We start from the raw sequence: 15,363 nt of genomic DNA, 5'->3' as shown, positions 1-15,363 counted from the left end.
AAGGGATCTCAAAATAAATATTTTCATAAAGTTCAGTAGGTTGAGGAGCAACTCTTTGCTCTTTTGGTTGGGGTGATGATACCACAAACAAGCCCCTCAAAGGATTAGTTTCCATAGTGACAAGTAACAGAAAAATTTCAGCACACTATATAAATGTTTACTTACCAAGTTCCACTCACCAAAAGCGCTACACTCCCCGGAAACGGCGCCAGAAAAGAGTCTTGATGACCCACAAGTGTAGGGGATCAATCATAGTCCTTTCGATAAGTAAGAGTGTCGAAGCTAACGAGGAGCAGAAGGAAATGATAAGCGGTTTTCAGTAAGGTTTTCTCTGGAAGCACTGAAATTGTAGGTGATAGATAGTTTTGTGATAAGATAAATAGTAACGAGTAACAAGTAAATAAAGTAAATAAAGTGCAGCAAGGTGGCCCAATCCTTTAGGTAGCAAAGGATAAGCCTGGACAATTTCTAATAATGAGAAAGGAGCTCCCGAGGACACATGGGTATTATCGTCAAGCTAGTTTTCATCACGTTCATATGATTCGCGTTCGGTACTTTGATAATTTGATATGTGGGTGGACCGGTACTTGGGTACTGCCCTTACTTGGACAAGCATCCCACTTATGATTAACTCCTATTGCAAGCATCCGCAACTACAAAATAATTATTAAGGCAAACCTAACCACAACATTAAACATATGGATCCATATCAGCCCCTAACGAAGCAACGCATAAACTAGGGTTTAAGCTTCTGTCACCTAGCAACCCATCATGTACTTATTATTTCCCCATGCGTTCCTCTTGGCCCAAATAACGGTGAAGTGTCATGTAGTCGATGTTCACATAATACCACTAGAGGAAAAGACAACATACATCTCATCAAAATATCGAACGAATACCAAATTCACATGACTACTAATAGCAAGACTTCACCCATGTCCTCAGGAACAAACGTAACTACTCACAAAGAATATTCATGTTCATAGTCAGAGGAGTAATAATATGCATAAAGGATTTGCACATATGATCTTCCACCAAGTAAACCAATTAGCATCAACTACAAGGAGTAATCAACACTACTAGCAACCCACAGGTACCAAGTTGTGGTTTTGATACAAGATTGGATACAAGAGATGAACTAGGGTTTTGAGAGGAGATGGTGCTGGTGAAGATGTTGATGGAGATTGACCCCCTCCCGATGAGAGGATCGTTGGTGATGACGTTGGTGATGATTTCCCCCTCCCGGAGGGAAGTGTCCCCGACAGAACAGCTCCGCCAGAGCACTAGATTGATTCCGCCAAGGTTCCGCCTCGTGGCGGCGGAGTTTCGTCCCGTAAGCTTGCCCACGATTTTTTCTAGGGTAAAAGCTCTAATATAGCAGAAGATGGACACCGGAGGCCCACCAGGGGGTCTAGGAGATAGGGGGCGCGCCCTCCTCTCTCCTGGACAGGGTGTGGGCCCCCTGGTGTATTTCTTTCGCTCAGAAATTCTTGTTAAATCCAAAAAGATGTTTCGTGGAGTTTCAGGATTTTTGGGGTTGTGCAGAATAGGTTTCCAACATTTGCTCCTTTTCCAGCCAGAATTCCAGCTGCCGGCATTCCCCCTCTTCATGGTAAACCTTATAAAATAAGAGAGAATAGCCATAAGTATTGAGATATAATGTGTAATAACAGCCCATAATGCAATAAATATTGATATAAAAGCATGATGCAAAATGGACGTATCAGTCGACTGGACTCAGGGATCAGTCGACGAGCACACGCATCGAGAGAATGTTGGAGATTCTCCAGATGAGTGCGCTCAGCCAGCGTGGCCAGGCGCACTGCCTCCAAGGCCAGGGCCTTGGAGGTTTCCCCTATGATGGGTGTCTGGAGAGCCTCCACGTTGCAGTGATGCAGCTCCTCCCTCTGCTGCGAACTGAGAGGCTGGGGCTGATACTCCTCGTGGCCGAAAGACGGGCCCTTGCTACCATCGTTGTCGCTGCTGTGACGAAAACCAGGTGGAACGCGATGGGAGTCGACCATGAGGACTTCCTCCATGGGGTCACAACTCCCGCTTTCTGAAAAAGTGTCTGCCAAATCAGTCGATGGGTCGACTGATCCGCAGGGGAACACGTCGGGCTCGATCGCCGCGACCTGGAGGGTGAACACCTGATGAGCCACCGCGTGTCTCACCCACCGCTAGAGTCGCAAACGACCAGAACGCTTGCGGTGGCGTCCAGCAGAGTGAGACGACGACGCGAGGACCGACTAGTACGGGGTCGACGGCTGCCAAAGGAGGACGCTGCAGGAGCTCGCGCGGAAGTGCGACGAGCCACGAGTCGGGAGAGCCTCGATGTCGAGGGGGTCCTCCTGAAGCCAGCGGAGTCATCAGCGAACGAAAGTGAGAGCGCTGAGTCGGAACTCGCGGCCCATGACCAAACCGCCGCTGGGAACCATCTTGATGAAGATTGAAGAAAACGCAACCTCGCCTGAAGTCGCTAAGACGCTTTGCCCCACGGTGGGCGCCAACTGTCGTGGTACTAAGTCTGACAGTATGTATAGGGGGTGTGTATGAGGAGGCAAGGTCCTAGCTACGGTGAGGTTGTACGCAAGTGTTTACGAGTTCAGGCCCCTCTCGGAGGAGGTAAAAGCCCTATGTCTTGGTTCCCTGAGGCGGTCGACTGGAATATGAGAATGTGTGTTACATGGGGTGCGAACCCTTGTGCCAGAGGAGGGGGTGGCTTATATAGAGTGCGCCTGGACCCCAGCCATCCCCCGTTACAAGGAGTTCAATGTACATAAAGACGGGGCGTTACTGATAATTCCAAGCATAAGTGCTATTAATGATCTTAAAGACTATGGAGTGAACGCCTGACCGTTGCAGTTCTGAGTGACTCCTGGTCTTCAGTAGGTCGAGTGGTTTCTTGTATGGTCGAGTGACATCAGGAAGGAGGGATACCCAAGTGATATGATTCGTCGAGTGGATTGCATTCGACGTCTTCACTGGGTACTCCCTGTTGTCTCTTGGGCTTCTTTGCTTCTAGGGTAGTGACCTTGGGTAGGGCGTATAGGTCAGGCCTATGACCCTACCCTAGGTCTATATCATCATCAGGGCCCACCATCCACTAGGGCGCACCAGAGGCCCCAGGTGCGCCCTGCTGGATGGTGGGGCGCATAGAGCTTAGTTGCACCGCCTCTCAACTCTATAAATACCCAAATGTTCCAAAAATCCTAGGGGAGTCGACGAAACACAATTCCAGCCACCGCAAGCTCCAGAACCACGAGATCCAATCTAGAGCCATATTCCGGCACCTTGCCAGAGAGGTGCACGATCAAGGAGGGGTTCATCATCCTCATTGGTGCTCCTACGATGATGCGTGAGTAGTTCACCATAGACCTACGGGTCCGTAGGCAGTAGCTAGATAGCTTGTTCTCTCTTTTTTACTCTCAATACATTGTTATCCTCGATGTTCTTGGAGATCTATTTGATGTAATGACTTTTTGCGCTGTGTTTGTTGGGATCCGATGAATTGCGAGTTTATGATCAGATCTATCCATGAATATTATTTGAGTCTTCTTTTGATCTCTTATATGCATGATTGTTATAGCCTCATATTTCTTCTCCGAATCTTTGGTTTAGTTAGGCCGACTAGATTGATTTTTCTTGCCATGGGAAGAGGTGCTTTGTGATGGGTTCGATCTTGCGGTGTCCTCACCTTGTGATAGAAGGGGTAGCGAGGGACGCATGTATTGTTGCTATTAAGGATAACAAGAAGGGGTCTATTCCTACATGAATAGATCTTGTCTACATCATGTCATTGTTCTTATTGCATTACTCTATTTCTCCATGAACTTAATACACTAGATGCATGCTGGTTAGCGGTCGATGTGTGGAGTAATAGTAGTAGATGCAGAACCATTTCGCTCTACTAATCTTGGACGTGATGCCTATATATAAGATCATTGCCTTGGATATCGTCATAAATATTTGCTCTTCTATAAATTGCCCAACAGTAATTTATTTACCCACCGTATGCTATTTTCTTAAGAGAAGCCACTGCTACTTCTTGAGCTTGCATTGATTTTCCTTAAAGAGGAAAGGGTGATGCAGCAAAGTAGAGATAAGTATTTCCCTCAGTTAAGAACCAAGGTACCAATCAGAAGGAGGCACAAGCAAGTCTCCAATTATGCACCCGCACAAACTAACAAACATTTGCACTCAACGCAAAAAGGGGGTTGTCGATACCTTCACGGTCTCGAACAAGAGTGAGATCTAATAGAGATAGATATAAAAGGTAAATAAAAGAGCAAACCAAAGTAAATATAAATAAATTGCAGCAAGGTATTTTTGGGGTTTTTTTGTTTATAGATTTGAAAATATATGATGGAAAGAGGCTTCTCTCTTGAAGATAGCATACGGTGGGTAAACAAATTAATGTCGAGCAATTGATAGAAAAGCGCAAAGTTATGACAATATCTAAGGCAATGATCATGAATATAGGAATCACATCCATGTCAAATAGACTGGCTCCTGCCTGCATCTACTACTATTACTCTACACGTCGACCGCTAGCCAACATGCATCTAGAGTATTAAGTTCATAAGAACAGAGTAACGCCTTAAGTATGATGACATGATGTAGAGGGATAAACTCAAGAAATATGATGAAAATCCTATCCTTTTACCCTTGATGGCAAGAATACATTACGTGCCTTGCTACCGCTACTTTGTCACTGGGTGAGGACACCGCAAGATTGAACCGAAAACTAAGCACCTCTCCCATTGCAAGAAATACCAATCTAGTTTGCCAAACCAAACCAATAATTCGAAGAGAAATACAAAGATATTTAGTCGTGCATAAAAGAGTTCAGAAAAGACTCAAATAATATTCATAGATAATCTGATCATAAATCCACAATTCATCGGATCTCGTCAAACACACTGCAAAAGAATATTACATCGGATAGAACTCCAAGAACATTGAGGAGAACATTGTATTGAAGATCAAAGAGAGAGAAGAATCCATCTAGCTACTAGCTATGGACCCGTAGGTCTGTGATAAACTATTCATGCTTCATTGAAAGGGCAGCAAGGTTGATGTAGATGCCCTTCATGATCGAATTCCCCTCCGATAGGGTGCTGGAAAAGGCCCCAAGATGGGATCTCAAGGGAATAGAGGCTTGCGGCGGCAGAAATGTATTTTGGAGGACATTTCTGGTGGTTTGGGAATATTTGCGAGTTTATCGTGCAAAGATTAGGGTTGGAGGACTTCTGAGGGGCCCACAAGCCCTCAGGGCGCCCCCCAGTGGAGCGCGCCTGGCAGGCTTGTGGCCTCCTCGGGAAGCTTCTGGCCCCCTCTCCAAGCTCCATGGATGTCTTCTGGTCCAAGAAAATCATCGTAAAGTTTTACTCTGTTTGGACTCAGTTTGGTATTCTTCTTCTGTAAAACTCAAAAATAAGGAAAAAACAGAAACTGACACTGGGCTCTAGGTTAATAGGTGCATATGAAACATCCAAAAGAGATAATATAATAGCATAGAATAATGAAAAATTATAGATACGTTGGAGACGTATCAAGCATCCCCAAGCTTAATTCCTGCTGGTCCTCGGGTAGGTAAATAATAAAAACAATTTTTTTGATGTGGAATGCTACCTAACATATTTATCCATGTAATCTTTTTAATTGTGGCATGAATATTCAGATCCATAAGATTCAAAACCGAAGTTTAATATTGACATAAAAACAATAATACTTCAAGCATACTAATAGAGCAACTGTGTCTTCTCAAAATAACATGGCAAAAGTAAGTTATCCCTACAAAATCATATAGTCTGGCTATGCTTCATCTTCATCACACAGAGTATTTTATCATGCATAACTCTGATGACAAGCCAAGCAATTTTTTCATACTTTTGGTTTGTCAAACTTTTTTAACTTTCACGCAATACATGAGCATGAGCCATGGATATAACACTATAGATGGAATAGAATATGGTGGTTGTGAAAAAGACAAAAAGAAGGAGGAAGTCTCACGTCAACTAGGCGTATTAACGGGCTATGGAGATGTCCATCAATAGATATCAATGTGAGTGAGTAGGAATTGTCATGCAACGGATGCACTAGAGCTATAAGTGTACGAAACCTCAAAAATAAACTAAGTGGGTGTGCATCCAACTTTCTTTCTCATGAAGACCTAGCGCAATTTGAGGAAGCCCATCATTGAAATATATATTAAAAAAAGTGAACACAAGCACGCAGCAAAATTTCCTTGATTTGTCATTTTCCATGACTTATGATCAAATTTATCTTAATTTTTCATGGAGGCAGACCGCCCCGGGGGTGATGCGCGGGGCAGAAACAACAGGCGGCGGCTAAGTTTGGAATGATTAAGTTGATACCATGTTAGAAGGAATAGAGAGGATTGGTGGAATCGTTGATTGTTGCTTGAGCCTCAGGGGTATATATATAGAAGTACATGATCTATTTGAAGTACAAGACAAACTAGAATACTTCCTAGTCTATCTTATGTTTCCAATAAAATCACGATACTCAACATAAGAATTTTTCATGTCTAACTTTGACCATTAATTTTATCAATAAAATATGAGTCAAACGCCATAAAAAGTATACAACTGAGTGCACGTATAAAAGAAGTTTTTGATCATATTTTTTTATATATACATACAACCCATATTTTGTGACCAAAATTACAAGTCAAAGCTTGACAGTGAAAATGAAGTGGCATCTAACATATAAAGCCTCAAGAAGTGCTAGGCACAACCAATGCCTCGAGCGCACGGTACCACGCGAGGGAAAAAAACCACCGCACCGCGCCGCACATGGGGGCGCTGCGCACCACGCGAAGGAAAAAACCACCGCTCTATGGTGAGCCCCGCGCTCGTCCGCTTTCTCCTCCATCCCCCTCGTCTCCAACCCTAAAATCTTTTCGCCCTACAGCCTCCTCATCCCCTCCACTCCCACGCCAACGGTGGCGGCGGCCCCCTCTAGTGGCGGAGGAGGAGGGGGGAGATGGTGGCACGGCGGCGACCTTCCCCTCACGCATCCTATCCCCCTCGTCATCCCGGATCCCACCGGACCCGAGGCGTGCGGGCGCGGCGGAGACCTGCAAGGGAAGGGCAACGCTCGAATTGATCCCGTGCCATGGATCTGTCCCTGCGGGGAAAGAGAAAATGAGGGAGAGAGAAGGAAGGAGAGGAAGGAGAAAGAGAGAGGAAAGAGGAGAGGGAGGTGCAGCGTTGACCGACGGCTCGCGCGGTGGTGCGGCAGACGGTGGCCTCAGTGGGTGTGCGACGACACCATGCAGCTGTTGTGCCGCGCAACCCTCTCCTCGCAGGCTCAATAGGAGGTTCCCGAGCTAGCTCGGGCCGCTGCTACCTCTTCCTCGCTGCCCAACAGATCGCCGTGCTGGGGGAGCAGGGTAGTATCGGGTCCACAGGCTGGGGTGGAGGCGTTCCCAACTCGGACTACGCGTCCTCCTCTTCGCTGCATCATCGCCCTGGCCAGCTGAGCACCAACCCGACGGCGACGACATCCGATGCCAACACACTGAGGTGAGCTTCACCAAATACTCTCTCTCTATCTATCTATCTATCTATCTATCTTTCTATCTATTTATCTATCTATCTATCTATCTATCTATCTCTACCTATCTCTTCATGCGGCTTCCTCCCTCTCTGTAATCTTTCGAGATTGATTTTGTTTCTAGGTTATACTCCAATCAAACATGTGAATATTTACCAGAGTGCTTCAAGATCGATCCAATGATCCACTGCCGCTCTGCTGTTGGGACTAATTTGGATGGGAATGGTGATTTCATGGTTGATTATGGTTACTTGGTTCTTGATCTTGGAGTTACTGTGAATACATTCAACACTCCTGGTGTGATGGAGCATTGCCACTTCCTGAAGGTAAAATCCTGATTGGTATCGTGTGTCTCTTTACTGTTCTTCTATTTCTCATGTTTCAATCCTGAGATGTAAGTTACAGTTTAATTTCCAGCAAACTCTTGAGATATATGGTATTTGTACCGTGCAGTATTAGTCATATCTTGTGCTTACAGCCTCACATTGTAAATGTCAGGTAGTGGGGGATGCCCAAAAGATTTAGAAGAGCGTGATAGACTGCTTTGAAAAGGCGTCACTTCCTAACCTCAGTGAAGAGGAGAAAAGGAAGATCCTTCACTTTGTGATTATCGGTGGTGGACCTACTGGGGTTGAATTTGCCGTGGAGTTGCATGATTTTATTGTCGAATATCTGGTGAAGCTATATCCTGCAATTGAAGAAAACTCTCAACTACTACTTGCGCTCCGCCTCTTCCTCCTTTTCATCGCTCAATAGGAGGCAGTTCGTCTAGCCGTGCAGCAGACCGCGTCCTCAGCGGGTCGGTGACGGCGGTTGCAGCTGGTGCACGATGGCGATTCCAACGACAACAGGAATCTGCAACTTGTTAGACTTCTTTGCAACCCCAACAAGGCCGTCATCTGCTTTGTCTACATATATGCATGATTTCTATGATTGGAATCAGATAGCACTAACTATGTGTCGGACTGCTAATATTTATTTGCTTGATGATCCTTGAAGCGCACTCTACGCTCATACATGATCCCACATATTCCAGGTATAATGATACTATCTTTAGTGTTCTGTTCACGGGAATTTGACAAGTCACTGCTTAAGATTTCTTAACTTTTGTACAGATGCTTTCTTGAGGCTTTGGCTAAAAATCAGTGGTGTACGTCACTCATCAGGTTGAGTTTTTACACTGATCTTATTATTCTGGTTATATTGTCATGAGTAAAAAAAATAGTGCACTTATTTTTGAGGAATCTTCATGCATATTTGTTGCATCCTTACAAAGTAATTGTACTTTAGGTAACTAATGACGGGCTAATGCCTTAAGCTGGGACATACAACAAAATACTTATTTTATGGGAGGACTTTATTGAACCGGGTAGTGCTCATCAGGATGCTCTTGCAGCAATTGACACAATCGATGTGTCTAATGGAGCCAGTGAATAACCTTGCCACCCTTCAGTATGGTCAGTTTTAATATATACTACAAGAGTGACCTTCTACTGTTCTAAATGTAGTGTTCCATTTAAAAAGAAATTTCATGTGCAGATTTAATGTGTACGATCGAACTATCTTTAGTTTATCAAGGTACTCTTTCTAATATTTTACTGTAATAGCAGGTTTTAGCCAATATTTAGTATTGAGGTGTTGATGACAGCAAACACTATCCTGCTTGTCTGTTTTCTAGACGTGTTTCTATATGCTTTTCAGTTGTTAGTTGTGATACTTTTTATTGTCTTTCGAAATTAAGACGTGCTCTGTATATGTGATGATACTTTTTACTTTCTACAGTTATTGAACTATATACTATTTTTTTATTTATGCTTATGGAGTGCTTAGTTAATTGCTTGCAAGTAGATTTTATAGAAACCAATAGAAATAGTAACTTGGGATTTATTTCTGTTCAACCTCTGTGATCTAGAAGAGCAAATTAAGCAACAACTTTGGCTTTATTTCTTTGTGATGAAGATAAGAAAAACAGTAACTTGGATTTTAATTTTGTTCTCTATGATGTAGATGAGCAAGATTTCTAACCTACAAAGTAATTTATTTTAGCATGGTTTTGTCACTATGATTGGTAATATGAAGTTTATTTATTCTAGGTTCCTATCTTAAGACAGTCACATCCACGTTCGTACTTTTAGAATAGTTGTTGCAACAGGGAAGAGCATTTCTGCAATAACAAGATATCACGACCCAATGGGCATAGGCCGAACCAACCACCATCACTATTGCTTCGGGATTAGATAGCCAACTTCCACTCATGAGGTGAGTTTGCTTACTCTACTTTCAGTGTACTGTGCAGATATGTTGGTTAGAAATTTTGCTATGTGCCTGTCAAGTTGATTAGATATGAAAAATATGCTCTATAATACCCACATAATACTTGTTTAATTTGGCTTTTCCCTGGTTCATTAGTGCACACGTGAAACCGGTAATAAGAAGAGAATCACTTGATTTTTTATAGTCTATTTTAGTAAGCATGTTCATAATATTAGGATAGTTTAATTTGAGAACAATTGGCTGGAGGAACGATGTAATTCGATACTCTGTTATGTTGATCTCTAGAGAAATTTGTTTTTTGTTTTTTCATTGATGTACGTTAATCTGTTCTCAATCTTGTTCTCTTAATCGACGTGTTTCTTTTGGCCAAATTCTAATTTCTTAGCTTGCTCCATCCCATTTTTTTGTGTCCCTACCTTGAAGATAAGTCCAGTAGTTCACTCGTCCTATTTATATATTTGACAGCTTCGTTCTTCTCTAGCGTTGCGGCTATATTCGCACAAGTGTGTCATATTATTTGGTCCGAGATTGCAATTATTTGGCTGATTCAAACTTACTTTATCTTCAATGGATTTGAACACCAACCAAATTCAAGTGATGAAAGGTCAATTTCGTTCCTTTTGGTCACTTCCATCTATGGGATACATATTTTGAATACAATGCTCTTTTAGGAAAGAAAGCTCCACTCTTACAGCTGCCGGACAACTCCATATCAGGCGGTTGCCGCGCCTTCCGGTGATCGCCGCGCCTCTCTGTCACTGCTATGAGTTTTCTTAATTCAGAAAAATTGTGGGTTACATATTTTAAATACAATGCTTTTTTAGGAAAGAAAGCACGGCTCACTGCTTGTCAACTACATATCAGTTGAGAGCTGGTCATGATAAATATGGGTCCAAACATTATTCACGGTAATTTAGTAAAGAAAACAGATCAGACCTGAAGCCTATTTATCTTTTTTTCTCGATATATGCATACACCACTATTCACTTTGGTAGTTTTGGAATAATCATCTTTTGTGGTTACTGTAAGGTAGAAATACGAGAGATAGCACACACGCATTGGCATAGTAAATGTTTGAACCAGACCGTCCTAAAACCATTTCTTTACACTGAGTCCCCTACTTCCTAAAAGATTTTCTTTTCAGTTTACTGAATATATTTTTCTTGCTTGAACTAGAACAGGAGAGCAAGCGGCACACGATTGTGACATTGTTGCTATTTGGAGACGCATCAAAATACAGACAAGGTCCTGCATTTTGTGAAAGGTGCAATATTGAATCTTCTTGCACTGATCTAGAATGGATCGTGACTTCGCCCAAAAGTGAGGTATATTGAGCTTGTTGGCACCTAGTTAGATATTGTTAGAAGTCCTCGCTGCAATTCGTTTTTTTTGCATCTACCGGTAGCTCTTCTACTTCTGGTTCATACTTCCTAAAAGATTTTCATTTCAGTTTACTGAATATATTTTTCTTGCTTGAACTAGAACAGGGGAGCAAGCGGCAGAAGATTGTGACAATGCTGCTATTTGGAGACGCATCAAAATACAGACAAGGTCCTGCATTTTGTGAAAGGTGCAATATTGAATCTTCTTTCACTGATCTAGAATGGATCTGACTTCGCCCAAAAGTGAGGTATATTGAGCTTGTTGGCACATAGTTAGATATTGTTCGAAGTCCTGGTTGCAATTCGTTTTTTTTTTGCATCTACTGGTAGCTCTTCTACTTCTGGTTCATGGAATGAATATTCCATGTCTATAGTTTGTTGTATGCAATACCTATCAAGAAGGGATTTATTGCTGCAGATTGATATTTGAATTTTAAATAGATACATCAACTCCCAAAAGCATTACTAGGCTTGTTAAATGCATGCAGTATTGATCTTGTGGTTGAGAACCAATTTTTATTGCTATGTACAAGCTATATTTATTCCCAAAAAAATTATATGCATGTCAGGTTCAGAAATAATTTCTCAAAAACGAATGAGTTCAGAAAGATTAGTGAACCAAAAGGACTTAGACATCATCAGGGAACCATTGCTGAATTTGTTAGATTGATGTCTCCTTGTTTATATATTCTTGGGATATAGTGCAATGTTTGATAGTTTGTCATGTAGTCGTGTTGATTTTGCTGAACTAAGCGTCTCTTGGTATATTTGTTACAAAGTGATTTTTAACACAATGTTTTGATAGCAAGTTATCCAAAATTAATACCTGGAGCAAGAGATAGAGTGTTTGTGTTCGCGTGGCATATTCAGCCATTGGCACTATCATGAAATGGGGTACTTTGCCATATTGATATGGTTCACACACCATATGTTCATTTTCAATGATATAGAGGTTCTTTTTTAGTAACTGGTGTGTCCATGTTGGTGCAGTTACAACTATGATAATGCAGGGTATACTGCAGGGTCCACGATACCTTAGTAAGTAATTTTACCGCAAATATCGCAAATATTGCAGGGTGTGGTGTTGCTTTCTAAACTTGACTCGGTATGCCACTCTAGACGCATGTCCAACCATTGCCCTGCATTGGTCAAGCCATCGCTAGGAGTCTCCTTTTCCTAGCCCAGGTTCCGGATGACAACTTATAGTCACATCACTACCGAAATCATACCTCGGGAGGTATCACCATCACTATTGTTTTAGTTATAGATCATGTAATTCATTTGAAATGCTTTCGATCTTCTCAGGTCATGTGGGAACATATCATGGAATGCATTTGCTTTTTCTTCTTGGTGTCATTCAATTAAGTTCATAGGTGCTTAAGAAAATGGTCCATGCCTTCCTTTGTTTTTTTCTATTGATGCAAGTTGATTTATTTTCACTTTCAGGCAGCTAGGCAGATGGAGTTCTTCATTTGGACAAGTAAAATATGGCAACTTCTCGTTGTTTCTCACCTCACAGTTACCATGGAACTCTTGAATTGGTTAGAGCCACTCTCTTGAAAAACAAACCTATGTTTGAACCTCTGTCATGTATTTCTGTTTTTTATATCTTCCTGCAAAAGCTTTGGTCGAACTATGAAATTGCTACATGATTGCTTTTGCCGTATTTCTCTTTTGATTTGATACCTTGGTTTCCATGTCTATGCATAGTTTCTTCTACATCGTTTGTCTGGTTTCGCAAGAAGGATGCTTAAAGGTGCAACTCCTTCATTTATATAGCCATGCACGTTTCTTTTGCATGGTTAGTCCTATTGTAAATTTTAGGTTCATATATACCATATTTCGGTGTGAATGTCAGTCTCTTGATTTTTACATTCTTGACAGCATTTGCCGCACATTCCATAATACGTTTGTTTTATATTCTGAACAATTGGATTGAATAGTTCAAGCCACATGTTTGATATCACATCTGAATTAAGTTGTCCTTTATGTGACGTGGGGTGCTGCCTGTGCAGTGGCTCCTCTTTCTCTAGTGGGCGCGGTTCGTGGGAGCTCGTGGGCGCACGACCTCTCTTGTTGGTGCAGTCTTTTGTTGGTTCTAGTACAGTAAGTGGATCCATTGATCTCCCTGAACCTTGATTTACAAGTACACTTTATTGCATCGACCATCTAACTAATATTGTGCCCTTCCAATACGTACCAACATATTTTTTTCCAGCTCTTCCAATACATTACCCAGATCTCGATTCTCACATGGCTCGCCATGTACTCCAGATAGCCCAGAAACTTTATGAAGTGCGGAATCTTTCTGAGAACAAGAAACATGGTTAACAGTGTACCTCAGATCAAATGGATTTCATGTAGGCACCATCCTACTTTTTTAGTTGATTGTCAAAGTAGTTCTAATGTTTATTTATTCTGCATGCATATTTTAGGTATAAAGGTTGCCTCTTCCTCTATTCCCATTGGTTTTCTTTGATCAATGTAGTGATCCACACTAAAACGTGTATGAAAATGTTTTTGCTAGGGCTCTAAAATATTCTATAGTTGCATGTTTCTTATCTGACCAAATTGTAGTGTTTTATTCCAGATCTCGTGTTTGTCCAAGCCCGAAGGTAATGAACAAGAATTTTTGTGCTTGCTTGGCTACTGTGTGAAAAAGCATATTTTTTACTAGAGTTATAAGCTATAGATTTTGAATATGCTCCAATTTGGTCACTTTTGATCGATTTTGAATATGATCCAGTGTGATCACTTTTGAGCTTCAATCAGATAAAGAATGTTTCTTTTCCATATAATTCCTGATCAGAAAAGCCTCATATGCAGGTTTGGGACATATGCATCAAGGTGCCAGGTTATATGCATAGTTTTGAGAAGAAAATATCCACCATTGCCATGATATTGATATATTACTATACCATCAGGTGGATATGCTGTTGTGCATGTTGTGAATATTAATCTTCAATAGCATGTGCTTATTGGAAGTTTGTGTATACTAGGAGTATTTGTTAAGAGATGAAAATAGAAAACTACTTTTCATAATGACTTTTATTTCCTTTGGCATCATTTTGGATCTCATGTAAAACATGTATCATCAGTAGTCATCTATCTATAATCAATCAATACTTATTTCCATATGTTTTATTTCTATGGGTTCCCTTTTCCCACACATGGATGCTGACCACGGTGAACTTCCAATCACAACTGGAGACGGAACAACCATTGTCACGGTCCGCTTTATAAGGGAGTTGACAAAAGGGCCACCATCACTAGAGGATGAGTGACTTCTTCGGTCAGGCTCACATGAACAAAGGGCAAGCATATATATGCTCGCCTTCAAATGCACTTCCAAGGGACCGTTCGTGATCGTCTACCCAATATAAGCAAGTTGCAAGAGCCCCTTGCTATATAACTTAGCATTAGTATAGATGCCTACCAAGACTTCTATGTTTATCATCCTTTTGGATCTTATGCTTAGACTGCCGTGTGGTATGCTTTTCAAACAGCCATGATGAAAGAAACATATGTTTTCTCCTTGAAGTGCACGTCCAAAGGCCTCTGCAGATCACAAGAATCCTTTGCTACCTGACTTAGTATTACTATCAGTACGTGCCGATACTTTTATATTTGGCATCATTTTGGATCTCATGTAAAACATGTATCATCAGTAGTCATCTATCTATAATCAATCAGTACTTATTTCCATATGTTTTATTTCTACGGGTTCCCTTTTCCCACACATGGATGCTGACCACGGACCACGGTGAACTTCCAATCACAACTGGAGACGGAACAACCACTGTCACGGCCCGCTTTATAAGGGAGTTGACAAAAGGGCCACCATCACTAAAGGCTGGAGCGACTTCTTTCGTCGGACCCACATGAACGAAGGGCAAGCATATGCTTTCGGCTTCAAATGCACTTCCAAGGGATTGTGCCTGATTGCCTACTCAATATAAGCAAGCTGCAGGAGCCCCTTGCTATATAACATAGTATTAGTATAAATGCCTACAAAGACATCTATGTTTATCCTCCTTTTCGATCTTATGTAATCCTGTAAGACAGTGCTATGCATTTAGCTATCGATTATCCGCTACTTAGACTGCTCTATCGCATGCTTTTG

This window comes from Triticum aestivum, chromosome 3B, assembly GCF_018294505.1.
Source record: "Triticum aestivum cultivar Chinese Spring chromosome 3B, IWGSC CS RefSeq v2.1, whole genome shotgun sequence".
Classification (NCBI taxonomy): domain Eukaryota; kingdom Viridiplantae; phylum Streptophyta; class Magnoliopsida; order Poales; family Poaceae; genus Triticum; species Triticum aestivum.
Note: the sequence above shows the minus strand (reverse complement) of the source record.